General features: G+C 47.2%; 14 non-coding genes across 14 annotated transcripts; all 14 read left to right on the top strand.

Annotated features, from left to right (window-relative positions):
• The first annotated feature begins 202 nt into the window (after positions 1 to 202).
• LOC135027059 (U1 spliceosomal RNA) lies at positions 203 to 366 on the top strand. The gene has a single exon (XR_010223598.1). It is a non-coding gene; the product is annotated as a U1 spliceosomal RNA (small nuclear RNA).
• A 152-nt stretch (positions 367 to 518) lies between these two features.
• LOC135027077 (U1 spliceosomal RNA) lies at positions 519 to 681 on the top strand. Its single transcript, XR_010223615.1, has one exon. It is a non-coding gene; the product is annotated as a U1 spliceosomal RNA (small nuclear RNA).
• Positions 682 to 1352: 671 nt separating this feature from the next.
• LOC135027064 (U1 spliceosomal RNA) lies at positions 1353 to 1516 on the top strand. Its single transcript, XR_010223603.1, has one exon. It is a non-coding gene; the product is annotated as a U1 spliceosomal RNA (small nuclear RNA).
• A 152-nt stretch (positions 1517 to 1668) lies between these two features.
• On the top strand, positions 1669 to 1831 carry LOC135027085 (U1 spliceosomal RNA). The gene has a single exon (XR_010223622.1). It is a non-coding gene; the product is annotated as a U1 spliceosomal RNA (small nuclear RNA).
• A 671-nt stretch (positions 1832 to 2502) lies between these two features.
• Positions 2503 to 2666, top strand: LOC135027055 (U1 spliceosomal RNA). The gene has a single exon (XR_010223594.1). It is a non-coding gene; the product is annotated as a U1 spliceosomal RNA (small nuclear RNA).
• A 152-nt stretch (positions 2667 to 2818) lies between these two features.
• Positions 2819 to 2981, top strand: LOC135027084 (U1 spliceosomal RNA). The gene has a single exon (XR_010223621.1). It is a non-coding gene; the product is annotated as a U1 spliceosomal RNA (small nuclear RNA).
• A 671-nt stretch (positions 2982 to 3652) lies between these two features.
• Positions 3653 to 3816, top strand: LOC135027054 (U1 spliceosomal RNA). The gene has a single exon (XR_010223593.1). It is a non-coding gene; the product is annotated as a U1 spliceosomal RNA (small nuclear RNA).
• A 152-nt stretch (positions 3817 to 3968) lies between these two features.
• LOC135027079 (U1 spliceosomal RNA) lies at positions 3969 to 4131 on the top strand. Its single transcript, XR_010223617.1, has one exon. It is a non-coding gene; the product is annotated as a U1 spliceosomal RNA (small nuclear RNA).
• Positions 4132 to 4802: 671 nt separating this feature from the next.
• LOC135027073 (U1 spliceosomal RNA) lies at positions 4803 to 4966 on the top strand. Its single transcript, XR_010223611.1, has one exon. It is a non-coding gene; the product is annotated as a U1 spliceosomal RNA (small nuclear RNA).
• Positions 4967 to 5118: 152 nt separating this feature from the next.
• On the top strand, positions 5119 to 5281 carry LOC135027087 (U1 spliceosomal RNA). The gene has a single exon (XR_010223624.1). It is a non-coding gene; the product is annotated as a U1 spliceosomal RNA (small nuclear RNA).
• A 672-nt stretch (positions 5282 to 5953) lies between these two features.
• On the top strand, positions 5954 to 6117 carry LOC135027066 (U1 spliceosomal RNA). Its single transcript, XR_010223605.1, has one exon. It is a non-coding gene; the product is annotated as a U1 spliceosomal RNA (small nuclear RNA).
• Positions 6118 to 6269: 152 nt separating this feature from the next.
• On the top strand, positions 6270 to 6426 carry LOC135027075 (U1 spliceosomal RNA). The gene has a single exon (XR_010223613.1). It is a non-coding gene; the product is annotated as a U1 spliceosomal RNA (small nuclear RNA).
• Positions 6427 to 7097: 671 nt separating this feature from the next.
• On the top strand, positions 7098 to 7261 carry LOC135027069 (U1 spliceosomal RNA). Its single transcript, XR_010223607.1, has one exon. It is a non-coding gene; the product is annotated as a U1 spliceosomal RNA (small nuclear RNA).
• Positions 7262 to 7413: 152 nt separating this feature from the next.
• Positions 7414 to 7576, top strand: LOC135027082 (U1 spliceosomal RNA). Its single transcript, XR_010223620.1, has one exon. It is a non-coding gene; the product is annotated as a U1 spliceosomal RNA (small nuclear RNA).
• The last annotated feature ends 20301 nt before the right edge of the window (positions 7577 to 27877 follow it).

Below are 27877 nucleotides of genomic sequence, written 5' to 3'. Positions count from 1 at the left end.
ACTAGTTGTTGCATTTGGTTTGTTGTTTGGGGGTGCTTCAGTATTAGGCAGCCTTCTGCCCTCCCATGTTCATCTGAAAATATGTGTTCTCCCTGCAGTTGTTGTCCACAGATGAGAGTTCCCTTGTGCTGCCTCAGTTGAATCTCCTTTACTTGACAGAGATGTGCCTGAGCAGCGGCCCTCCCCAGCCCTATCCCAAATCATACTTATTTTGCATAGGAGATACCATGGTCATGAAGATTGTTCTCCCAGGGTGAGGTTCATTCATTGCATTCTGGGTATGCTGACCCCTGTGATTTCCCCAAATGTGGGAAACTCGACTGCATTATTTGTGGTAGTGGGGGACTGTGTTTGTGCTTTCTTCTGGTCAACTCTGGTAAAAGTCAGATTTCTTTGTCTCAGATCTTCCTCTAGCCTTGTTCTTCTTTCGAGAGTTCCCTTGTGCTGCCTCAGTTGGATCTCCTTCACTTGACAGGGGGGTGCCCGAGCAGCGACCCTCCCCAGCTCTAGCCCAACTCCTACTTACCTGCCAGGTGAGATACTATGATCAGGAAGGTGCTTCTCCCAGGGCAAGGCTCACCCATTGCACTCTGGGTGTGCTGCTCCTGCGATTTCCCCAAATGTGGGACACTTGACTGCATAATTTGTGTTTCCTCTGGTCGGCTCTCGTATAATTCAGATCTCTTTGTCTCAGGTCTCTCTCCAGCCTAGTTTGCTGTCTGTTTCCACTTCTCTTTTCTTGAGCCGCTCCCTTTTATGCCCTTGCGCACTATCCTGACTTCTCCCGTCTGCTTACTTTGTGCCTTCCAACGCACAATGCGAACTACAGGTAGTGCTGCAGGGCCCACACCCTTTTACTTGCCTAACAGAGCAGCTCTGGAGCTGTTACAGTGCCCAGCTGCTGCAAGAAATCAGCTTGAATGCTTCAGGGGCTGGGGCATAGCCAACATGAGCCCCACACCGAAGGAGGGTGGAGGTGTTTAATGCGAATTAGGGGTCATCCAAGCGCCGCAAAAGGCCGCCATGCCCTGCACGCCCCTTTTCTCTTTTCATATGCAGATGAGGGTTGAAGCCAACTTTGACCCACTGCTTGGATGGCATTACCATATGCAAATCAATCTGCTGCAGGCCTTCCCCCAGGAATGCTTGCACTAGTTGTTGCATTTGGTTTGTTGTTTGGGGGTGCTTCAGTATTAGGCAGCCTTCTGCCCTCCCATGTTCATCTGAAAATATGTGTTCTCCCTGCAGTTGTTGTCCCCAGATGAGAGTTCCCTTGTGCCTCCTCAGTTGAATCTCCTTTACTTGACAGAGATGTGCCTGAGCAGCGGCCCTCCCCAGCCCTATCCCAAATCATTCTTATTTTGCATAGGAGATACCATGGTCATGAAGATTGTTCTCCCAGGGTGAGGTTCATTCATTGCATTCTGGGTATGCTGACCCCTGTGATTTCCCCAAATGTGGGAAACTCGACTGCATTATTTGTGGTAGTGGGGGACTGTGTTTGTGCTTTCCTCTGGTCAGCTCTGGTAAAAGTCAGATTTCTTTGTCTCAGATCTTCCTCTAGCCTTGTTCTTCTTTCGAGAGTTCCCTTGTGCTGCCTCAGTTGGATCTCCTTCACTTGACAGGGGGGTGCACGAGCAGCGACCCTCCCTAGCTCTAGCCCAACTCCTATTTACCTGCCAGGTGAGATACTATGATCAGGAAGGTGCTTCTCCCAGGGCAAGGCTCACCCATTGCACTCTGGGTGTGCTGCTCCTGCGATTTCCCCAAATGTGGGACACTTGACTGCATAATTTGTGTTTCCTCTGGTCGGCTCTCATATAATTCAGATCTCTTTGTCTCAGGTCTTTCTCCAGCCTAGTTTGCTGTCTGTTTCCACTTCTCTTTTCTTGAGCCGCTCCCTTCTATGCCCTTGCGCACTATCCTGACTTCTCCCGTCTGCTTACTTTGTGCCTTCCAATGCACAATGCAAACTACAGGTAGTGCTGCAGGGCCCACACCCTTTTACTTGCCTTACAGAGCAGCTCTGGAGCTGTTACAGTGCCCAGCTGCTGCAAGAAATCAGCTTGAATGCTTCAGGGGCTGGGGCATAGCCAACATGAGCCCCACACCGAAGGAGGGTGGAGGTGTTTAATGCGAGTTAGGGGTCATCCAAGCGCCACAAAAGGACGCCATGCCCTGCACGCCCCTTTTCTCTTTTCATATGCAGACGAGGGTTGAAGCCAACTTTGACCTACTGCTTGGATGGCATTACCATATGCAAATCAATCTGCTGCAGGCCTTCCCCCAGGAATGCTTGCACTAGTTGTTGCATTTGGTTTGTTGTTTGGGGGTGCTTCAGTATTAGGCAGCCTTCTGCCCTCCCATGTTCATCTGAAAATATGTGTTCTCCCTGCAGTTGTTGTCCCCAGATGAGAGTTCCCTTGTGCTGCCTCAGTTGAATCTCCTTTACTTGACAGAGATGTGCCTGAGCAGCGGCCCTCCCCAGCCCTATCCCAAATCATACTTATTTTGCATAGGAGATACCATGGTCATGAAGATTGTTCTCCCAGGGTGAGGTTCATTCATTGCATTCTGGGTATGCTGACCCCTGTGATTTCCCCAAATGTGGGAAACTCGACTGCATTATTTGTGGTAGTGGGGGACTGTGTTTGTGCTTTCCTCTGGTTAGCTCTGGTAAAAGTCAGATTTCTTTGTCTCAGATCTTCCTCTAGCCTTGTTCTTCTTTCGAGAGTTCCCTTGTGCTGCCTCAGTTGGATCTCCTTCACTTGACAGGGGGGTGCACGAGCAGCGACCCTCCCTAGCTCTAGCCCAACTCCTATTTACCTGCCAGGTGAGATACTATGATCAGGAAGGTGCTTCTCCCAGGGCAAGGCTCACCCATTGCACTCTGGGTGTGCTGCTCCTGCGATTTCCCCAAATGTGGGACACTTGACTGCATAATTTGTGTTTCCTCTGGTCGGCTCTCATATAATTCAGATCTCTTTGTCTCAGGTCTTTCTCCAGCCTAGTTTGCTGTCTGTTTCCACTTCTCTTTTCTTGAGCCGCTCCCTTCTATGCCCTTGCGCACTATCCTGACTTCTCCCGTCTGCTTACTTTGTGCCTTCCAATGCACAATGCAAACTACAGGTAGTGCTGCAGGGCCCACACCCTTTTACTTGCCTTACAGAGCAGCTCTGGAGCTGTTACAGTGCCCAGCTGCTGCAAGAAATCAGCTTGAATGCTTCAGGGGCTGGGGCATAGCCAACATGAGCCCCACACCGAAGGAGGGTGGAGGTGTTTAATGCGAGTTAGGGGTCATTCAAGCGCCACAAAAGGACGCCATGCCCTGCACGCCCCTTTTCTCTTTTCATATGCAGACAAGGGTTGAAGCCAACTTTGACCCACTGCTTGGATGGCATTACCATATGCAAATCAATCTGCTGCAGGCCTTCCCCCAGGAATGCTTGCACTAGTTGTTGCATTTGGTTTGTTGTTTGGGGGTGCTTCAGTATTAGGCAGCCTTCTGCCCTCCCATGTTCATCTGAAAATATGTGTTCTCCCTGCAGTTGTTGTCCCCAGATGAGAGTTCCCTTGTGCTGCCTCAGTTGAATCTCCTTTACTTGACAGAGATGTGCCTGAGCAGCGGCCCTCCCCAGCCCTATCCCAAATCATACTTATTTTGCATAGGAGATACCATGGTCATGAAGATTGTTCTCCCAGGGTGAGGTTCATTCATTGCATTCTGGGTATGCTGACCCCTGTGATTTCCCCAAATGTGGGAAACTCGACTGCATTATTTGTGGTAGTGGGGGACTGTGTTTGTGCTTTCCTCTGCTCAGCTCTGGTAAAAGTCAGATTTCTTTGTCTCAGATCTTCCTCTAGCCTTGTTCTTCTTTCGAGAGTTCCCTTGTGCTGCCTCAGTTGGATCTCCTTCACTTGACAGGGGGGTGCCCGAGCAGCGACCCTCCCCAGCTCTAGCCCAACTCCTACTTACCTGCCAGGTGAGATACTATGATCATGAAGGTGCTTCTCCCAGGGCAAGGCTCACCCATTGCACTCTGGGTGTGCTGCTCCTGCGATTTCCCCAAATGTGGGAATCTTGACTGCATAATTTGTGTTTCCTCTGGTCGGCTCTCGTATAATTCAGATGTCTTTGTCTCAGGTCTTTCTCCAGCCTAGTTTGCTGTCTGTTTCCACTTCTCTTTTCTTGAGCCGCTCCCTTCTATGCCCTTGCGCACTATCCTGACCTCTCCCGTCTGCTTACTTTGTGCCTTCCAACGCACAATGCATACTACAGGTAGTGCTGCAGGGCCCACACCCTTTTACATGCTTTACAGAACAGCTCTGGAGCTGTTACAGTGCCCAGCTGCTGCAAGAAATCATCTTGAATGCTTCAGGGGCTGGGGCATAGCCAACATGAGCCCCACACCGAAGGAGGGTGGAGATGTTTAATGTAAATTAGGGGTCATCCAAGTGCCACAAAAGGACGCCATGCCCTGCACATCCCTTTTTTCTTTTCATATGCAGACGAGGGTTGAAGCCAACTTTGACCCACTGCTTGGATGACATCACCATATGCAAATCCATCTGCTGCAGGCCTTCCCCCAGGAATGCTTGCACTAGTTGTTGCATTTGGTTTGTTGTTTGGGGGTGCTTCAGTATTAGGCAGCCTTCTGCCCTCCCATGTTCATCTGAAAATATGTGTTCTCCCTGCAGTTGTTGTCCCCAGATGAGAGTTCCCTTGTGCTGCCTCAGTTGAATCGCCTTTACTTGACAGAGATGTGCCTGAGCAGCGGCCCTCCCCAGCCCTATCCCAAATCATACTTATTTTGCATAGGAGATACCATGGTCATGAAGATTGTTCTCCCAGGGTGAGGTTCATTCATTGCATTCTGGGTATGATGACCCCTGTGATTTCCCCAAATGTGGGAAACTTGACTGCATTATTTGTGGTAGTGGGGGACTGTGTTTGTGCTTTCCTCTGGTCAGCTCTGGTAAAAGTCAGATTTCTTTGTCTCAGATCTTCCTCTAGCCTTGTTCTTCTTTCGAGAGTTCCCTTGTGCTGCCTCAGTTGGATCTCCTTCACTTGACAGGGGGGTGCCCGAGCAGCGACCCTCCCCAGCTCTAGCCCAACTCCTACTTACCTGCCAGGTGAGATACTATGATCATGTAGGTGCTTCTCCCAGGGCAAGGCTCACCCATTGCACTCTGGGTGTGCTGCCCCTGTGATTTCCCCAAATGTGGGAAACTTGACTGCATAATTTGTGTTTCCCCTGGTCGGCTCTCGTATAATTCAGATCTCTTTGTCTCAGGTCTCTCTCCAGCCTAGTTTGCTGTCTGTTTCCACTTCTCTTTTCTTGAGCCGCTCCCTTCTATGCCCTTGCGCACTATCCTGACTTCTCCCGTCTGCTTACTTTGTGCCTTCCAACGCACAATGCGAACTACTGGTAGTGCTGCAGGGCCCACACCCTTTTACTTGCCTTACAGAGCAGCTCTGGAGCTGTTACAGTGCCCAGCTGCTGCAAGAAATCAGCTTGAATGCTTCAGGGGCTGGGGCATAGCCAACATGAGCCCCACACCGAAGGAGGGTGGAGGTGTTTAATGCGAACTAGGGGTCATCCAAGCGCCGCAAAAGGCCGCCATGCCCTGCACGCCCCTTTTCTCTTTTCATATGCAGATGAGGGTTGAAGCCAACTTTGACCCACTGCTTGGATGACATCACCATATGCAAATCCATCTGCTGTAGGCCTTCCCCCAGGAATGCTTGTACTAGTTGTTGCATTTTGGTTTGTTGTTTGGGGGTGCTTCAGTATTAGGCAGCCTTCTGCCCTCCCATGTTCATCTGAAAATATGTGTTCTCCCAGCAGTTGTTGTCCCCAGATGAGAGTTCCCTTGTGCTGCCTCAGTTGAATCTCCTTTACTTGACAGAGATGTGCCTGAGCAGCGGCCCTCCCCAGCTCTATCCCAAATCATACTTATTTTGCATAGGAGATACCATGGTCATGAAGATTGTTCTCCCAGGGTGAGGTTCATTCATTGCATTCTGGGTATGCTGACTCCTATGATTTCCCCAAATGTGGGAAACTCGACTGCATTATTTGTGGTAGTGGGGGACTGTGTTTGTGCTTTCCTCTGGTCAGCTCTGGTAAAAGTCAGATTTCTTTGTCTCAGATATTCCTCTAGCCTTGTTCTTCTTTCGAGAGTTCCCTTGTGCTGCCTCAGTTGGATCTCCTTCACTTGACAGGGGGGTGCCCGAGCAGCGACCCTCCCCAGCTCAAGCCCAACTCCTACTTACCTGCCAGGTGAGATACTATGATCATGAAGGTGCTTCTCCCAGGGCAAGGCTCACCCATTGCACTCTGGGTGTGCTGCTCCTGCGATTTCCCCAAATGTGGGAAACTTGACTGCATAATTTGTGTTTCCCCTGGTCAGCTCTCGTCAGATCTCTTTGTCTCAGGTCTCTCTCCAGCCTAGTTTGCTGTCTGTTTCAACTTCTCTTTTCTTGAGCCGCTCCCTTCTATGCCCTTGCGCACTATCTTGACTTCTCCCATCTGCTTACTTTGTGCCTTCCAACGCACAATGCGAACTACAGGTAGTGCTGCAGGGCCCACACCCTTTTACTTGCCTTACAGAGCAGCTCTGGAGCTATTACAGTGCCCAGCTGCTGCAAGTAATCAGCTTGAATGCTTCAGGGGCTGGGGCATAGCCAACATGAGCCCCACACCGAAGTAGGGTGGAGGTGTTTAATGCGAACTAGGGGTCATGCAAGCGCCGCAAAAGGCCGCCATGCCCTGCACGCCCCTTTTCTCTTTTCATATGCAGACGAGGGTTGAAGCCAACTTTGACCCACTGCTTGGATGACATCACCATATGCAAATCCATCTGCTGCAGGCCTTCCCCCAGGAATGCTTGTACTAGTTGTTGCATTTGGTTTGTTGTTTGGGGGTGCTTCAGTATTAGGCAGCCTTCTGCCCTCCCATGTTCATCTGAAAATATGTGTTCTCCCTGCAGTTGTTGTCCCCAGATGAGAGTTCCCTTGTGCTGCCTCAGTTGAATCTCCTTTACTTGACAGAGATGTGCCTCAGCAGCGGCCCTCCCCAGCCCTATCCCAAATCATACTTATTTTGCATAGGAGATACCATGGTCATGAAGATTGTTCTCCCAGGGTGAGGTTCATTCATTGCATTCTGGGTATGCTGACCACTGTGATTTCCCCAAATGTGGGAAACTCGACTGCATTATTTGTGGTAGTGGGGGACTGTGTTTGTGCTTTCCTCTGGTCAGCTCTGGTAAAAGCCAGATTTCTGTGTCTCAGATCTTCCTCTAGCCTTGTTCTTCTTTCGAGAGTTCTCTTGTGCTGCCTCAGTTGGATCTCCTTCACTTGACAGGGGGGTGCCCGAGCAGCGACCCTCCTCAGCTCTTGCCCAACTCCTACTTACCTGCCAGGTGAGATACTATGATCATGAAGGTGCTTCTCCCAGGGCAAGGCTCACCCATTGCACTCTGTGTGTGCTGCTCCAGCGATTTCCCCAAATGTGGGAAACTCGACTGCATAATTTGTGTTTCCCCTGGTCGGCTCTCGTATAATTCAGATCTCTTTGTCTCAGGTCTCTCTCCAGCCTAGTTTGCTGTCTGTTTCCACTTCTCTTTTCTTGAGCCGCTCCCTTCTATGCCCTTGCGCACTATCCTGACTTCTCCCGTCTGCTTACTTTGTGCCTTCCAACGCACAATGCGAACTACAGGTAGTGCTGCAGGGCCCACACCCTTTTAGTTGCCTTACAGAGCAGCTCTGGAGCTGTTACAGTGCCCAGCTGCTGCAAGAAATCAGCTTGAATGTTCTTCGTTGATTGATGGAAGAAACATCTTACAAAAACTCTCCAGATTATTGACTTTTTAAAGTTTTTCTAGGAAACGTTCTAGATGAATGCTTATTAGCGTTTGTCAGAATGTACGTTTGCAAAGTGTCTCTGTGGCGCAATCAGTTAGCGTGTTCGGTTATTATCCAAAAGGTTGGTGGTTCAATCCCACCCAGGGACGTAATTTACCTTGTGATCAGATTTTGGTGATCTTTAAGTAGACAAGTCAAAATTTCAAACCCCCTCTTGTGGTGTAGGGTACCTGGCCTTCTCTGATGTAATCAGAGTTAGATTTGATTCAGTGATTTTATAAAAACAGCTAGGAAGCACAATTTAGCAGTGGGTTGCAGAAAAAAAGAAATATGCTGGCAAAAAAATCCAATTGAGCGATTAAACAGCTCTTCATTTTCTGGCTTTATTTTTATGTTAACAAATTTGTTCTCTGAAAAGTGTCCACAAAGCCAAGTCTCTGATTAACACCTTTGTAGGGATGGTTTTTCACCTATTACTAAATTAAACTTGCTTCATTGGAAAGGCAGCAAGATGCATCCTCATTTCAATGTCTACTGAAATAATACAGGTTGACACCAGGAAACATTAACGCCACTGCATCCTTGCTGCTTTCTCATGTGGAAGTCTGTTTAATGTGAAAACAAGGTGATATCTAATTAGCACACAGGTAAGGAATTAAGAAAATCTTTATTTAAGGGTGAAGATGTTTCTCACAAAATCGTTGCCCCAATGCATCATTGAAATTCAAGCTGGAAAATAAGATTTTACTTACCGATAAATCTATTTCTCGTAGTCCGTAGTGGATGCTGGGGACTCCGTCAGGACCATGGGGATTAGCGGCTCCGCAGGAGATAGGGCACAAAAATAAAGCTTTAGGATCAGGTGGTGTGTACTGGCTCCTCCCCCTATGACCCTCCTCCAAGCCTCAGTTAGGATACTGTGCCCGGACGAGCGTACACAATAAGGAAGGATTTTGAATCCCGGGTAAGACTCATACCAGCCACACCAATCACACCGTACAACTTGTGATCTGAACCCAGTTAACAGTATGACAACGTAGGAGCCTCTGAACAGACGGCTCACAACAAGAACAACCCGATTTTTCTGTAACAATAACTATGTACAAGTATTGCAGACAATCCGCACTTGGGATGGGCGCCCAGCATCCACTACGGACTACGAGAAATAGATTTATCGGTAAGTAAAATCTTATTTTCTCTAACGTCCTAGTGGATGCTGGGGACTCCGTCAGGACCATGGGGATTATACCAAAGCTCCCAAACGGGCGGGAGAGTGCGGATGACTCTGCAGCACCGAATGAGAGAACTCCAGGTCCTCTTTAGCCAGGGTATCAAATTTGTAGAATTTTACAAACGTGTTCTCCCCCGACCACGTAGCTGCTCGGCAGAGTTGTAATGCCGAGACCCCTCGGGCAGCCGCCCAGGATGAGCCCACCTTCCTTGTGGAATGGGCCTTGACAGATTTAGGCTGTGGCAGGCCTGCCACAGAATGTGCAAGTTGAATTGTGCTACAAATCCAACGAGCAATCGTCTGCTTCGAAGCAGGAGCACCCAGCTTGTTGGGTGCATACAGTATAAACAGCGAGTCAGATTTTCTGACTCCAGCCGTCCTTGAAATATATATTTTCAATGCCCTGACAACGTCCAGCAACTTGGAATCCTCCAAATCGCTAGTAGCCGCAGGCACCACAATAGGCTGGTTCAGGTGAAACGCTGACACCACCTTAGGCAGAAAATGAGGACGCGTCCGCAGTTCTGCCCTGTCCGAATGGAAAATCAGATATGGGCTTTTATACGATAAAGCCGCCAATTCTGACACTCTCCTGGCTGAAGCCAGGGCCAGTAGCATGGTTACCTTCCATGTAAGATATTTCAAATCCGACGATTTGAGTGGCTCAAACCAATGTGATTTGAGAAAATCCAGAACTACATTAAGGTCCCACGGAGCCACTGGGGGCACAACCGGGGGCTGTATATGTAGTACTCCTTTTACAAAAGTCTGGACTTCAGGAACTGAAGCCAATTCTTTCTGGAAGAAAATCGACAGGGCCGAAATTTGAACCTTAATGGACCCCAACTTGATGCCCATAGACAATCCTGTTTGCAGGAAATGTAGGAATCGACCCAATTGAAATTCCTCCGTGGGGGCCTTCCTGGCCTCGCACCACGCAACATATTTTCTCCAAATGCGGTGATAATGTTGTGCAGTCACCTCCTTCCTGGCTTTAACCAGTGTAGGAATGACCTCTTCCGGAATGCCTTTTTCCCTTAGAATTCGGCGTTCAACCGCCACGCCGTCAAACGCAGCCGCGGTAAGTCTTGGAATAGACACGGTCCCTGCTGAATCAGGTCCCGTCTTAGAGGTAGAGGCCACGGATTTTCCGTGAGCATCTCCTGAAGTTCCGGGTACCAAGTTCTTCTTGGCCAATCCGGAGCCACGAGTATCGTTCTCACTCCCCTTTGCCGTATAATTCTCAGTACTTTGGGTATGAGAGGCAGAGGAGGAAACACATACACTGACTGGAACACCCACGGTGTTACCAGAGCGTCCACAGCTATTGCCTGAGGGTCTCTTGACCTGGCGCAATACCTGTCCAGTTTTTTGTTGAGGCGAGACGCCATCATATCCACCTTTGGTTTTTCCCAACGGTTCACAATCATGTGGAATACTTCTGGATGAAGTCCCCACTCTCCCGGGTGTAGATAGTGTCTGCTGAGGATGTCTGCTTCCCAGTTGTTCACTCCCGGAATGAACACTGCTGACAGTGCTATCACATGATCTTCCGCCCAGCGAAGAATCCTTGCAGCTTCTGCCATTGCTCTCCTGCTTCTTGTGCCGCCCTGTCTGTTTACGTGGGCGACTGCCTTGATGTTGTCCGACTGGATCAACACCGGCTGACCCTGAAGCAGGGGTTTTGCCAGGCTTAGAGCATTGTAAATCGCTCTTAGCTCCAGTATATTTATGTGAAGAGACATCTCCAGGCTTGACCATACTCCCTGGAAGTTTCTTCCCTGTGTGACCGCTCCCCAGCCTCTCAGACTGGCATCCGTGGTCACCAGGACCCAGTCCTGTATGCCGAATCTGCGGCCTTCTAACAGATGAGCACTCTGCAACCACCACAGAAGAGACACCCTTGTCCGTGGCGATAAGGTTATCCGCTGATGCATCTGCAGATGCGACCCGGACCATTTGTCCAGCAGATCCCACTGAAAAGTTCGTGCGTGGAATCTGCCGAATGGGATTGCTTCGTAAGAAGCCACCATCTTTCCCAGGACTCTTGTGCATTGATGCACAGACACTTTTCCTGGTTTTAGGAGGTTCCTGACAAGTTCGGATAACTCCTTGGCTTTCTCCTCCAGAAGAAACACCTTTTTCTGAACCGTGTCCAGAATCATTCCCAGGAACAGCAGACGTGTTGTCGGGGTCAACTGAGATTTTGGAAAATTCAGAATCCACCCGTGTTGTTGCAGGACTACTTGGGTTAGTGCTACTCCGTCCTCTAGCTGTTCTCTGGACCTTGCCCTTATCAGGAGATTGTCCAAGTAAGGGATAATTAATACGCCTCTTCTTCGCAGAAGAATCATCATTTCGGCAATTACCTTGGTAAAGACCCGAGGTGCCGTGGACAATCCAAACGGCAGCGTCTGAAACTGATAATGACAGTTTTGCACCACGAACCTGAGGTACCCTTGATGTGAAGGGCAAATTGGGACATGCAGGTAAGCATCTTTTATGTCCAGGGACACCATAAAGTCCCCTTCTTCCAGATTCGCTATCACTGCTCTGAGTGATTCCATCTTGAACTTGAATTTTTGTATGTACAGGTTCAAAGATTTCAGATTTAGAATAGGTCTTACCGAGCCGTCCGGCTTCGGTACCACAAATAGCGTGGAGTAATACCCCTTTCCCTGTTGTAGGAGGGGTACCTTGACTATCACCTGCTGAGAAAACAGCTTGTGAATGGCTTCCAATACCGTCGCCCTGTCTGAGGGAGACGTTGGCAAAGCCGACTTTAGGAACCGGTGAGGGGGAGACTTCTCGAATTCCAACCTGTAACCCTGAGATACTACCTGCAGGATCCAGGGGTCCACCTGTGAGCAAGCCCACTGCGCGCTGAAATTCTTGAGTCGACCCCCCACCGTTCCTGAGTCCGCTTGTAAAGCCCCAGCGTCATGCTGAGGGCTTTGCAGAACCCGCGGAGGGCTTCTGTTCCTGGGAAGGAGCTGCTTGCTGCCCTCTCTTACCCTTTCCTCTGCCTCGGGGCAGATATGACTGTCCTTTTGCCCGCTTGTTCTTATAGGACCGAAAGGACTGCGGCTGAAAAGACGGTGTCTTTTTCTGTTGGGAGGGGGTCTGAGATAAAAAAGTGGATTTCCCGGCAGTTGCCGTGGCCACCAAATCCGATAGACCGACGCCAAATAATTCCTCCCCTTTATACGGCAATACTTCCATATGCCGTTTGGAATCCGCCTCACCTGACCACTGTCGTGTCCATAAACTTCTTCTGGCAGATATGGACATCGCACTTACTCTCGATGCCAGAGTGCAAATATCCCTCTGAGCATCTCGCATATAAAGAAAAGCATCCTTTAATTGCTCTAAAGTCTGTAAAATACTGTCCCTATCCAGGGTATCAATATTTTCAGTCAGGGAATCCGTCCAGACCACTCCAGCACTGCACATCCAGGCTGAGGCGATGGCTGGTCGCAGTATAACACCAGTATGTGTGTATATACTTTTTAGAGTAGTTTCCAGCCTCCTATCAGCTGGATCCTTGAGGGCGGCCGTATCAGGAGACGGTAACGCCACTTGTTTTGATAAGCGTGTGAGCGCCTTATCCACCTTAGGGGGTGTTTCCCAGCGCGCCCTAACCTCTGGCGGGAAAGGGTATAATGCCAATAACTTTTTTGAAATTAGCCCTTTTCTATCTGGGTTAACCCACGCTTCATCACATACATCATTCAATTCCTCTGATTCAGGAAAAACTACAGGTAGTTTTTTCACCCCCACATAATACCCCTTTTTGTGGTACTAGTAGTATCAGAGATATGCAAAGCCTCCTTCATTGCCGTGATCATATAACGTGTGGCCCTACTGGAAAATACGTTTGTTTCTTCACCGTCGACACTAGATTCAGTGTCCGTGTCTGGGTCTGTGTCGACCGACTGAGGTAAAGGGCGTTTTACAGCCCCTGACGGTGTCTGAGACGCCTGGGCAGGTACCAACTGGTTTGACGGCCGTCTCATGTCGTCAACTGATTTTTGTAATGTGCTGACATTATCACGTAATTCCATAAACAAAGCCATCCATTCCGGTGTCGACTCCCTAGGGGGTGACATCACCATTACCGGCAATTGCTCTGCCTCCACACCAACATCGTCCTCATACATGTCGACACACACGTACCGACACACAGCAGACACACAGGGAATGCTCTATTGAAGACAGGACCCCACTAGCCCTTTGGGGAGACAGAGGGAGAGTTTGCCAGCACACACCCAAGCGCTATAATATATATGGGAACAACCCTATATAAGTGTTGTATCCTTATAGCAGCTTAAATATAGTAATATCGCCAAAAAAGTGCCCCCCCTCTCTGTTTTACCCTGTTTCTGTAGTACAGTGCAGGGGAGAGTCCTGGGAGCCTTCCTCACAGCGGAGCTGAGCAGGAAAATGGCGCTGTGTGCTGAGGAGAATAAGCCCCGCCCCCTATTTCGGCGGGCTCTTCTCCGGAGACTGTAAGATCTGGCAGGGGTTAAATACATCCATATAGCCTCAAGGGCTATATGTGATGTATTTTTAGCCATAAAAAAGGTATTATACATTGGTGCCCAGGGCGCCCCCCCAACGCCCTGCACCCTCCGTGACCGCTGTGTGAAGTGTGCTGACAGCAATGGCGCACAGCTGCAGTGCTGTGCGCTACCTCAGGAAGACTGAAAAGTCTTCTGCCGCCTGCTTCTGGACCTCTTCCAACTTCGGCATCTGCAAGGGGGGTCGGCGGCGCGGCTCCAGGACGAACCCCAGGGTGAGACCTGTGTTCCGACTCCCTCTGGAGCTAATGGTGTCCAGTAGCCTAAGAAGCCAATCCATCCTGCACGCAGGTGAGTTCACTTCTCTCCCCTAAGTCCCTCGATGCAGTGAGCCTGTTGCCAGCAGGACTTACTGAAAATAAAAAACCTAAAAAACTTTTTCTAAGCAGCTCTTTAGGAGAGCCACCTAGATTGCACCCTGCTCGGACGGGCACAAAAACCTAACTGAGGCTTGGAGGAGGGTCATAGGGGGAGGAGCCAGTACACACCACCTGATCCTAAAGCTTTATTTTTGTGCCCTGTCTCCTGCGGAGCCGCTAATCCCCATGGTCCTGACGGAGTCCCCAGCATCCACTAGGACGATAGAGAAAGATGATTTTAATATATCACTTGTACATTTTGTATTGCTCTTCTGGTGACAATGTAGTTTGTTTTTGTCAATTACCATTTTAATAATAGGGTAAAGAAAATTAAGTGGATTTTTGAAAGAAAACAATACTGTCAATATACTATTAAAACAAATTAAAATGGTAAAAGTTATTGTACTTTAAGTAAAAATAAAAGAGCAAAAATATCAATCCCAGTTTTGGATTACTTTAATTAACAAAAAAAAATGCATATAGCAAAGGATAGTTTCAATCTGCCTACCTCTGGGTTATGGGCCCAGCATGCTTCCATTGCAGTACTCTGCTGCACATGTAAGCGCAAGAGATCCTGAAGCACTCACTCATCATGGGAAAGTACCAATGTGTTTCTTCGTTGGTTGATGGAAGAAACATCTTACAAAAACTCTCCAGATTATTGACTTTTTAAAGTTTTTCTAGGAAACGTTTTAGATGAATGCTTATTAGCCTTTGTCAGTATTTACTTCTGCAAAGTGTCTCTGTGGCGCAATCAGTTAGTGTGTACGGCTACTAACCAAAAGGTTGGTGGTTCAATCACACCCAGGGACGTAATTGACCTTGTGATCAGATTTTGGTGATCTTTAAGTAGACAAGTCAAAATTTCAAACCCCCTGTTATTGTGTAGGGTACCTGGCCTTCTCTGATGTAATCAGAGTTAGATTTGATTCAGTGATTTTATAAAAAACAGCTAGGAAGCACAATTTAGCAGTGGGTTGCAGAGAAAAAGAAATATGCTGGCAAAAAAATCCAATTGAGTGATTAAACAGCTCTTCATTTTCTGGCTTTATTTTTATGCTAACAAATTTGTTCTCTGAAAAGTGTCCACAAAGCCAAGTCTCTGATTAACACCTTTGTAGGGATGGTTTTTCACCTATTACTAAATTAAACTTGCTTCATTGGAAAGGCAGCAAGATGCATCCTCATTTCAATGTCTACTGAAATAATACAGGTTGACACCAGGAAACATTAACGCCACTGCATCCTTGCTGCTTTCTCATGTGGAAGTCTGTTTAATGTGAAAACAAGGTGATATCTAATTAGCACACAGGTAAGGAATTAAGAAAATCTTTATTTAAGGGTGAAGATGTTTCTCACAAAATCGTTGCCCCAATGCATCATTGAAATTCAAGCTGGAAAGATGATTTTAATATATCACTTGTACATTTTGTATTGCTCTTCTGGTGACAATGTAGTTTGTTTTTGTCAATTACCATTTTAATAATAGGGTAAAGAAAATTAAGTGGATTTTTGAAAGAAAACAATACTGTCAATATACTATTAAAACAAATTAAAATGGTAAAAGTTATTGTACTTTAAGTAAAAATAAAAGAGCAAAAATATCAATCCCAGTTTTGGATTACTTTAATTAACAAAAAAAATGCATATAGCAAAGGATAGTTTCAATCTGCCTATCTCTGGGTTATGGGCCCAGCATGCTTCCATTGCAGTACTCTGCTGCACATGTAAGTGCAAGAGATCCTGAAGCACTCACTCATCATGGGAAAGTACCAATGTGTTTCTTCATTGGTTGATGGAAGAAACATCTTACAAAAACTCTCCAGATTATTGACTTTTTAAAGTTTTTCTAGGAAACGTTCTTGATGAATGCTTATTAGCCTTTGTCAGTATGTACTTTTAGCAAAGTGTCTCTGTGGTGCAATTGGTTAGTGTGTAAGGCTATTAACCAAAAGGTTGGTGGTTCAATCCCACCCAGGAACGTAATTGACCTTGTGATCAGATTTTGGTGATATTTAAGTAGACAAGTCAAAATTTCAAACCCCCTCTTATTGTGTAGGGTACCTGGCCTTCTCTGATGTAATCAGAGTTAGATTTGATTCAGTGATTTTATAAAAACAGCTAGGAAGCACAATTTAGCAGTGGGTTGCAGAGAAAAAAAATATGCTGGCAGAAAAATCCAATTGAGTGATTAAACAGCTCTTTATTTTCTGGCTTTATTTTTATGCTAACAAATTTGTTCTCTGAAAAGGGTCCACAAAGCCAAGTCTCTGATTAACACCTTTGTAAGGATGGTTTTTCACCTATTACTAAATTAAACTTGCTTCATTGGAAAGGCAGCAAGATGCATCCTCATTTCAATGTCTACAGAAATAATACAGGTTGACACCAGGAAACATTAACGCCACTGCATCCTTGCTGCTTTCTCATGTGGAAGTCTGTTTAATGTGAAAACAAGGTGATATCTAATTAGCACACAGGTAAGGAATTAAGAAAATCTTTATTTAAGGGTGAAGATGTTTCTCACAAAATCGTTGCCCCAATGCATCATTGAAATTCAAGCTGGAAAGATGATTTTAATATATCACTTGTACATTTTGTATTGCTCTTCTGGTGACAATGTAGTTTGTTTTTGTCAATTACCATTTTAATAATAGGGTAAAGAAAATTAAGTGGATTTTTGAAAGAAAACAATACTGTCAATATACTATTAAAACAAATTAAAATGGTAAAAGTTATTGTACTTTAAGTAAAAATAAAAGAGCCAAAATATCAATCCCAGTTTTGGATTACTTTAATTAACAAACAAAAAAATGCATATAGCAGAGGATAGTTTCAATCTGCCTACCTCTGGGTTATGGGCCCAGCATGCTTCCATTGCAGTACTCTGCTGCACATGTAAGTGCAAGAGATCCTGAAGCACTCACTCATCATGGGAAAGTACCAATGTGTTTCTTCGTTGGTTGATAGAAGAAACAACTTACAAAAACTCTCCAGATTATTGACTTTTTTAAGTTTTTCTAGGAAACGTTTTAGATGAATGCTTATTAGCCTTTGTCAGTATGTACTTTTGCAAAGTGTCTCTGTGGTGCAATCAGTTAGTGTGTACGGCTATTAACCAAAAGGTTGGTGGTTCAATCCCACCCAGGGACGTAATTGACCTTGTTATCAGATTTTGGTGATCTTTAAGTAGACAAGTCAAATTTCATACCCCCTGTTATGGTGTAGGGTACCTGGCCTTCTCTGATGTAATCAGAGTTAGATTTGATTCAGTGATTTTATAAAAACATCTAGGAAGCACAATTTAGCAGTGGGTTGCAGAGAAAAAGAAATATGCTGGCAAAAAAATCAAATTGCGTGATTAAACAGCTCTTAATTTTCTTGCTTTATTTTTATGCTAACAAATTTGTTCTCTGAAAAGTGTCCACAAAGCCAAGTCTCTGATTAACACCTTTGTAGGGATGGTTTTTCACCTATTACTAAATTAAACTTGCTTCATTGGAAAGGCAGCAAGATGCATCCTCATTTCAATGTCTACTGAAATAATACAGGTTGACACCAGGAAACATTAACGCCACTGCATCCTTGCTGCTTTCTCATGTGGAAGTCTGTTTAATGTGAAAACAAGGTGATATCTAATTAGCACACAGGTAAGGAATTACGAAAATCTTTATTTAAGGGTGAAGATGTTTCTCACAAAATTGTTGCCCCAATGCATCATTGAAATTCAAGCTGGAAAGATGATTTAATATATCACTTGTACATTTTGTATTGCTCTTCTGGTGACAATGTAGTTTTTTTTGTCAATTACCATTTTAATAACAGGGTAAAGAAAATTAAGTGGATTTTTGAAAGAAAACTATACTGTCAATATACTATTAAAACAAATTAAAATGGTAAAAGTTATTGTACTTTAAGTAAAAATAAAAGAGCAAAAATATCAATCCCAGTTTTGATTACTTAAATTAACAAAAAAAATGCATATAGCAAAGGATAGTTTCAATCTGCCTACCTCTGGGTTATGGGTCCAGCATGCTTCCATTGCAGTACTCTGCTGCACATGTAAGTGCAATAGATCCTGAAGCACTCACTCATCATGGGAAAGTACCAATGTGTTTATTCGTTGGTTGATGGAAGAAACATCTTACAAAAACTCTCCAGATTATTGATTTTTTAATGTTTTTCTAGGAAACGTTCTAGATGTATGCTTATTAGCCTTTGTCAGTATGCACTTTTTGCAAAGTGTCTCTGTGGCGCAATCGGTTAGTGTGTTCGGCTATTAACCAAAAGGTTGGTGGTTCAATCCCACCCAGGGACGTAATTAAACTTGTGATCAGATTTTGGTGATATTTAAGTAGACAAGTCAAAATTTCAAACCCCCTCTTATGGTGTAGGGTACATGGCCTTCTCTGATGTAATCAGAGTTAGATTTGATTCAGTGATTTTATAAAAAACAGCTAGGAAGCACAATTTAGCAGTGGGTTGCAGAGAAAAAAAATATGCTGGCAGAAAAATCCAATCGAGTGATTAAACAGCTCTTCATTTTCTGGCTTTATTTTTATGCTAACAAATTTGTTCTCTGAAAAGTGTCCACAAAGCCAAGTCTCTGATTAACACCTTTGTAAGGATGGTTTTTCACCTATTACTAAATTAAACTTGCTTCATTGGAAAGGCAGCAAGATGCATCCTCATTTCAATGTCTACTGAAATAATACAAGTTGACACCAGGAAACATTAACGCCACTGCTTTCTTGCTGCTTTCTCATGTGGAAGTCTGTTTAATGTGAAAACAAGGTGATATCTAATTAGCACACAGGTAAGGAATTAAGAAAATCTTTATTTAAGGGTGAAGATGTTTCTCACAAATTTGTTGACCCAATGCATCATTGAAATTCAAGCTGGAAAGATGATTTTAATATATCACTTGTACATTTTGTATTGCTCTTCTGGTGACAATGTAGTTTGTTTTTGTCAATTACCATTTTAATAATAGGGTAAAGAAAATGAAGTGGATTTTTGAAAGGAGAGGTACCTTGACTATCACCTGCTGCAAATACAGCTTGTGAATTTGCCTCTATCACAGCCTCCCTGTCCAAGGGAGATGTTGGCAAGGCAGATTTTAGGAAACGGAGAGGGGGAGACGTCTCGAATTCCAGCTTGAATCCCTGAGACACTACTTGTAGAATCCAGGGATCCACCTGTGAGCAAGCCCACTGATTGCTGAAGCACTTGAGACGGGCCCCCACCGCACCTGGCTCCACCAGTGGAGCCCCAGCGTCATGCTGTGGACTTAGCGGAAGCGGGGGAGGACTTTTGTTCCTGGGAACTGGCTGTATATATATATATATATATGCACACACACTCATGTATATACATGTATACACAAATACACGTATGTACATGTTTATGTATGTATAATACACTGATAGAGTACATTATATTTATGAATTAATTGCTTCCCGATTCTGCAGCAGCATCATCAGCACCATCAGTGTTACTCACAGTCACTTCACACTGACTGCTGCACAACACATCACTTAATTTCCGGGCCGCCCGCCACCTGGTGAAGAGACATGGGAGATGAAAGACCAGCAGTGCCACGTTGAGCGGAAGTATTGTGAATTAGTTACCCACACACTCCTTGTTACACCTGCTCCCCGTCTGCCCTCCCACCCGCCGCCTGCCATCCGGAACCCGCACTGACAAGTAAGTCTCAGCAGAATGTGTCTGCCGGCGGCTCCCAGTCCCCCCTAGAGGAACACTGCCAGTGGTGTGGCAGCCGCGGCAAACTAGGACTGAGAGACCGCAGCGGGAGGAAAGCACGGGTGGGCGGGAGGAGAGCATAGGCGGACATCACCACGTCACATTGCAAGGTGACACCAGTCCCCCCAGTGAGGCCGCCGACGAATGCACTCAGCATAGTATTAGCAGCAGGCAGAGGGGGGGCGGGCGCAGCGGTGGTGGTGGGAGGTACGGAAATGAGTTACAGGCTAGGCTCCACCGATCACACACTCAGCGATCACTGTGCCACAGCAAGCGTGGCGTGCAGCGGTGCTGGACATTAGGGAGTGCCTGTGCGCACCAGGCACCCCCTGTACGCACGCCTATGCGCTACCACCCCCCATATGCCACACTACATCACTATGCTATAGCCCTCCCATATGCTGCACTTCATAGTTACACTATACCCCCCATACAACATACTACATCACCACACTACACTACTCACAATAAAATTAAAACATCCCAGTTCCTCATTCTTAATGAGCTCACGTGAGTTCTCTCCCCAACGGAGCTCCAGACCAAGTAACAATGAAGACACCAGCAGCGTGTAGGGGGCAGGCCTGGTCCACTTGTCAGGAGAGAGCAGTCACTGGAGGGTAAGAAGGGGGCGGGGCCTAGTCCTACAGACGGGAGAGAGCACAGACAGGAGAGAGCAAGGTACAGGGGTAGAAGGGGACGGCTGATGTGAAGAAGGGGGCGGGGCCTATTCTTGCATCCTTTCAAAATTCGACATTTGACAAATTCGACTTTTCTGCAATGGTACAAATGCGGCAATTCAACAAAAGTATATTCAATTGAAGTTTGTAAATTCGACAACAGTGCTTTTAAACAGTAAATTCGTCATTTTCAATCCGCCACACTTTGCAGGCGGAATCTAATAAAAAAAATTTAAAACATGTTTTTTTTGGGGTAATAGCATATCTATTTATATTAGAAGGGATTAGGTACTTGGTTTGTCTTTTTTGGAGGCACAAGTATTATTTATATATTTTTTAAAAGATTATTATTATTATTATTTTTTTAAATGGAATGTGAAAAACCCGGAAAAGAAAAATTGCGTGCGGTCCCCCCTCCAAAGCATAACCAGCCTCGGGCTCTTCGAGCCGGTCCTGGTTCTAAAAATCCGGGGGGAAAACGGACAGGGGATCCCCCGTATTTTTAAAACCAGCTCCGGGCTCTGCGCCTGGTGCTGGTGCAAAAAATACGGGGGACAAAAAGAGTAGGGTCCCCCATTATTTTTACACCAGCATCGGGCTCCACTAGCTGGACAGATAATGCCACAGCCGGGGGTCACTTTTATACAGTGCCCTGCGGCCGTGGCATTAAATATCCAACTAGTCACCCCTGGCCGGGGTACCCTGGGGGAGTGGGGACCCCTTCAATCAAGGGGTCCCCCCCCAGCCACCCAAGGGCCAGGGGTGAAGCCCGGGGCTGTCCCCCCCATCCAAGGGCTGCGGATGGGAGGCTGATAGCCTTGAGAAAATTGAAAGAATATTGTTTTTTCCAGTAGTACTACAAGTCCCAGCAAGCCTCCCTCGCAATCTGGTACTTTGAGAACCACAAGTACCAGCATGCGGGAGAAAAACGGGCCCGCTGGTACCTGTAGTTCTACTGGGGAAAAAATACCCAAATAAAAACAGGACACAGACACCGTGAAAGTATAACTTTATTTCACACCTGCCGACACACACATACTTACCTATGTTGACACGAAGCAGTCGGTCCTCTTCTCCAAGTAGAATCCACGGGTACCTGAAAATAAAAATAAGATTTTACTTACCGATAAATCTATTTCTCATAGTCCGTAGTGGATGCTGGGACTCCGTCAGGACCATGGGGAATAGCGGCTCCGCAGGAGACAGGGCACAAAATTTAAAAGTTTGACCACTAGGTGGTGTGTACTGGCTCCTCCCCCTATGACCCTCCTCCAAGCCTCAGTTAGGATACTGTGCCCGGACGAGCGTACACAATAAGGAAGGATTTTGAATCCCGGGTAAGACTCATACCAGCCACACCAATCACACCGTACAACTTGTGATCTGAACCCAGTTAACAGTATGATAACGTAGGAGCCTCTGAAAAGATGGCTCACAACAATAAACAACCCGATTTTTTTGTAACAATAACTATGTACAAGTATTGCAGACAATCCGCACTTGGGATGGGCGCCCAGCATCCACTACGGACTATGAGAAATAGATTTATCGGTAAGTAAAATCTTATTTTCTCTGACGTCCTAGTGGATGCTGGGACTCCGTCAGGACCATGGGGATTATACCAAAGCTCCCAAACGGGCGGGAGAGTGTGGATGACTCTGCAGCACCGAATGAGAGAACTCCAGGTCCTCCTTAGCCAGGGTATCAAATTTGTAGAATTTTACAAACGTGTTCTCCCCTGACCACGTAGCTGCTCGGCAGAGTTGTAATGCCGAGACCCCTCGGGCAGCCGCCCAAGATGAGCCCACCTTCCTTGTGGAGTGGGCATTGACAGATTTAGGCTGTGGCAGGCCTGCCACAGAATGTGCCAGTTGAATTGTGCTACAAATCCAACGAGCAATCGTCTGCTTCGAAGCAGGAGCACCCAGCTTGTTGGGTGCATATAGTATAAACAGCGAGTCAGATTTTCTGACTCCAGCCGTCCTTGAAATATATATTTTCAATGCTCTGACAACGTCCAGCAACTTGGAATCCTCCAAATCGCTAGTAGCCGCAGGCACCACAATAGGCTGGTTCAGGTGAAACGCTGATACCACCTTAGGCAGAAAATGAGGACGCGTCCTCAATTCTGCCCTGTCCGAATGGAAAATCAGATATGGGCTTTTATACGACAAAGCCGCCAATTCTGACACTCTCCTGGCTGAAGCCAGAGCCAGTAGCATGGTTACTTTCCATGTAAGATATTTCAAATCTACCGATTTGAGTGGCTCAAACCAATGGGATTTGAGAAAATCCAAAACTACATTGAGATCCCACGGTGCCACTGGGGGCACAACCGGGGGCTGTATATGTAGTACTCCTTTTACAAAAGTCTGGACTTCAGGAACTGAAGCCAATTCTTTCTGGAAGAAAATCGACAGGGCCGAAATTTGAACCTTAATGGACCCTAATTTGAGGCCCATAGATAATCCTGTTTGCAGGAAATGTAGGAATCGACCCAGTTGAAATTCCTCTGTCGGGGCCTTCCTGGCCTCACACCATGCAACATATTTTCTCCAAATGCGGTGATAATGTTGTGCAGTCACCTCCTTCCTGGCTTTGACCAGGGTAGGGATGACCTCTTCCGGAATGCCTTTTTCCTTTAGGATCCGGCGTTCAACCGCCATGCCGTCAAACGCAGCCGCGGTAAGTCTTGGAATAGACACGGTCCCTGCTGAAGCAGATCCCTTCTTAGAGGTAGAGGCCACGGATCTTCCGTGAGCATCTCCTGAAGTTCCGGGTACCAAGTCCTTCTTGGCCAGTCCGGAGCCACTAGTATCGTTCTTACTCCCCTTTGCCGTATAATTCTCAGTACCTTGGGTATGAGAGGCAGAGGAGGAAACACATACACTGACTGGTACACCCATGGTGTTACCAGAGCGTCCACAGCTATTGCCTGAGGATCTCTTGACCTGGCGCAATACCTGTCCAGTTTTTTGTTTGTTTACGTGGGCGACTGCCGTGATGTTGTCCGACTGGATCAACACCGGCTGACCCTGAAGCAGAGGTTTTGCCAGGCTTAGAGCATTGTAGATTGCTCTTAGTTCCAGTATATTTATGTGAAGAGACGTTTCCAGGCTTGACCACACGCCCTGGAAGTTTCTTCCTTGTGTGACCGCTCCCCAGCCTCTCAGGCTGGCATCCGTGGTCACTAGGACCCAGTTCTGTATGCCGAATCTGCGGCCCTCCAACAGATGAGCACTCTGCAACCACCATAGCAGAGAGACCCTTGTCCTTGTCGACAATTTTATCCGCTGATGCATCTGCAGATGCGATCCGGACCATTTGTCTAGCAGATCCCACTGAAAAATTCGTGCATGGAATCTGCCGAATGGAATCGCTTCGTAAGAAGCCACCATTTTTCCCAGGACTCTTGTGCATTGATGCACAGACACTGTCCCTGGTTTTAGGAGGTTCCTGACTAGTTCGGATAACTCCCTGGCTTTCTCCTCTGGAAGAAATACCTTTTTCTGAACAGTGTCCAGAATCATCCCTAGGAACAGCAGACGTGTCGTCGGGATCAGTTGGGATTTTGGAAAATTCAGAATCCACCCGTGCGGTTGGAGCACTACTTGAGTTAGTGCTACTCCGACCTCCAGCTGTTCTCTGGATCTTGCCCTTATCAGGAGATCGTCCAAGTAAGGGATAATTAATACGCCTTCTCTTCGAAGAAGGATCATAATTTCGGCCATCACCTTGGTAAAGACCCTGGGTGCCGTGGACAATCCAAACGGCAGCGTTTGAAACTGATAATGACAGTTTTGTACCATGAACCTGAGGTACCCTTGGTGTGAAGGGCAAATTGGGACATGAAGGTAAGCATCCTTGATGTCCAAGGACACCATAAAATCCCCTTCTTCCAGATTCGCTATCACTGCTCTGAGTGACTCCATCTTGAACTTGAATTTTTGTATGTACAGGTTCAGAGATTTCAGATTTAAAATAGGTCTTACCGAGCCGTCCGGCTTCGGTACCACAAATAGCGTGGAGTAATACCCCTTTCCCTGTTGTAGAAGGGGTACCTTGACTATCACCTGCTGAGAATACAGCTTGTGAATGGCTTCCAATACCGTCGCCCTGTCGGAGGGAGACGTTGGCAAAGCAGACTTTAGGAACCGGCGAGGGGGAGACTTCTCGAATTCCAACCTGTAACCCTGAGATACTACCTGCAGGATCCAGGGGTCCACCTGCGAGTGAGCCCACTGTGCGCTGAAATTCTTGAGGCGACCCCCCACCGCCCCTGAGTCCGCTTGTAAGGTCCCAGCGTCATGCTGAGGCCTTTGCAGAAGCCGGGGAGGACTTCTGCTCCTGGGAAGGGGCTGCTTGGTGCAGTCTCTTACCCTTTCCTTTGCCTCGGGGCAAATATGAATGTCCTTTTGCTCGCTTGTTCTTATAGGAACGAAAGGACTGCGGCTGAAAAGACTGCGTCTTTTTCTGTTGGGAGGGGACTTGAGGTAAAAAGGTGGACTACCCGGCTGTTGCCGTGGCTACCAAATCCGATAGACCGACCCCAAATAATTCCTCCCCTTTATACGGCAATACTTCCATATGCCGTTTGGAATCCGCATCGCCTGACCACTGTCGTGTCCATAGACTTCTTCTGGCAGATATGGACATCGCACTTACTCTTGATGCCAGAGTGCAGATATCTCTCTGTGTATCTCGCATATAAAGGAATGCATCCTTTAATTGTTCTATAGTCAATAAAATACTGTCCCTATCCAGGGTATCAATATTTTCAGTCAGGGAATCCGACCAAGCCACCCCAGCACTGCACATCCAGGCTGAGGCGATTGCTGGTCGCAGTATAACACCAGTATGTGTGTATATACTTTTTAGAGTATTTTCCAGCCTCCTATCAGCTGGATCCTTGAGGGCGGCCGTATCAGGAGACGGTAACGCCACTTGTTTGGATAAACGTGTGAGCACCTTGTCCACCCTAGGGGGTGTTTCCCAGCGCGCCCTAACCTCTGGCGGGAAAGGGTATAATGCCAATAACTTCTTTGAAATTAGCAGTTTTTTATCAGGGGTAACCCACGCTTCATCACACACGTCATTCAATTCCTCTGATTCAGGAAAAACTACAGGTAGTTTTTTCAGACCCCACATAATACCCCTTTTTGTGGTACTTGCAGTATCAGAGATATGCAAAGCCTCCTTCATTGCCGTGATCATATAACGTGTGGCCCTACTGGAAAATACGTTCGTTTCTTCACCGTCGACACTAGATTCGGTGTCCGTGTCTGGGTCTGTGTCGACCGACTGAGGCAAAGGGCGTTTTACAGCCCCTGACGGTGTTTGAGACGCCTGTACAGGTACTAATTGGTTTGTCGGCCGTCTCATGTCGTCAACCGACTTTTGCAGCGTGCTGACATTATCACGTAATTCCATAAACAAAGCCATCCATTCCGGTGTCGACTCCCTAGGGGGTGACATCACCATTACCGGCAATTGCTCCGCCTCCACACCAACATCGTCCTCATACATGTCGACACACACGTACCGACACACAGCAGACACACAGGGAATGCTCTGATAGAAGACAGGACCCCACTAGCCCTTTGGGGAGACAGAGGGAGAGTTTGCCAGCACACACCAAAGCGCTATAATTATATAGGAACAACCTTATATAAGTGTTGTTTCCTTATAGCTGCTTAAATATATATAATATCGCCAAAAAATGCCCCCCCTCTCTGTTTTTTACCCTGTTTCTGTAGTGCAGTGCAGGGGAGAGCCTGGGAGCCTTCCTAGCAGCGGAGCTGTGTAGGAAAATGGCGCTGTGTGCTGAGGAGATAGGCCCCGCCCCCTATTTTGGCGGGCTCTTCTCCCGGTTTATCTGATACCTGGCAGGGGTGAAATACATCCATATAGCCTCAGGGACTATATGTGATGTATTCTTTTTAGCCAGAAAGGTAATCTCATTGCTGCCCAGGGCGCCCCCCCCAGCGCCCTGCACCCTCAGTGACCGCTGGTGTGAAGTGTGCCTGAGCGCAATGGCGCACAGCTGCAGTGCTGTGCGCTACCTCATGAAGACTGAAAAGCCTTCAGCCGCCGGTTTCTGGACCTCTTCTTACTTCGGCATCTGCAAGGGGGTCGGCGGCGCGGCTCCGGTGACCCATCCAGGCTGTACCTGTGATCGTCCCTCTGGAGCTAGTGTCCAGTAGCCTAAGAAGCAAATCCATCCTGCACGCAGGTGAGTTCACTTCTTCTCCCCTAGGTCCCTCGTTGCAGTGAGCCTGTTGCCAGCAGGACTCACTGAAAATAAGAAACCTATCAAAACTTTTACTCTAAGCAGCTCTTTATGAGAGCCACCTAGATTGCACCCTGCTCAGACGGGCACAAAAACCTAACTGAGGCTTGGAGGAGGGTCATAGGGGGAGGAGCCAGTACACACCACCTAGTGGTCAAACTTTTAAATTTTGTGCCCTGTCTCCTGCGGAGCCGCTATTCCCCATGGTCCTGACGGAGTCCCAGCATCCACTAGGACGTCAGAGAAAGATAATTATACTCACCTGATCCAGGTTCCAGATTAAATCCACGTACTTGGCAAAACAACAAACCGAACACCCGGACCAGACGGACTGAAAGGGGTCCCATGTTTACACATGGGACCCCTTTCCACGAATGCAGACATCCGAATCTCGCGGGAATCCGACAGCGGGATGATGACGTTCGGGCGCGCTCGGGTTAGCCGAGCAAGGCGGGAAGGTTCGAACCTGCCTCGGACCCATGTAAAATGGGTGAAGTTCGGGGGGTCCGGATTCCGACGAACCGAACCCACTCATCACTAGTATGTACGTGTGTGTCAGGTGCCGTGCGCGTACGTACGTACGTACGTACGTACGTGTGTGTCAGGTGTCGTGCGTGTACGTGTGTGTGTGTGTGTGTGTGTGTGTCAGGTGGCGCGTACCTACATGTGTGTATGTCAGGTGCTGTGCATGTGTGTACGTACACGCGTGTATGTGTCAGGTGCCGCGCATGTACGTGTGTGTGTGTGTGTGTGCCAGGAGCCACGCGTGTACATGCGTGAGGGTGTCAGGAGCCGCGCGTATACGTACATACGTGTAGGTTTCAGGTGCCGCGCGTATACATACGTGTGTGTGTCAGGAGCCAAGCGTGTACGTACATGTGTGTGTGTCAGGAGCAACGCGCGTGTGTGTCAGGAGCCACACGTGTGCATACGTGTGTGTGTCAGGTGCCACACATGTACGTACGTACGTACGTACGTACGTACGTACGTACGTACGTGTGTGTGTGTCAGGTGCCGCGCGTGTACGTGTGTGTGTCAAGTGCCGCGTGTGTACGTACGTATGTGTGTGCCTGGAGCCGCGCGTGTACATACATGTGTGTGTGTGTGT

The sequence above is a fragment of the Pseudophryne corroboree genome, unplaced genomic scaffold, assembly GCF_028390025.1.
Source record: "Pseudophryne corroboree isolate aPseCor3 unplaced genomic scaffold, aPseCor3.hap2 scaffold_453, whole genome shotgun sequence".
Taxonomy (NCBI): Eukaryota; Metazoa; Chordata; class Amphibia; order Anura; family Myobatrachidae; genus Pseudophryne; species Pseudophryne corroboree.
Note: the sequence above shows the minus strand (reverse complement) of the source record. Positions and strands in the feature narration are given on the sequence as shown.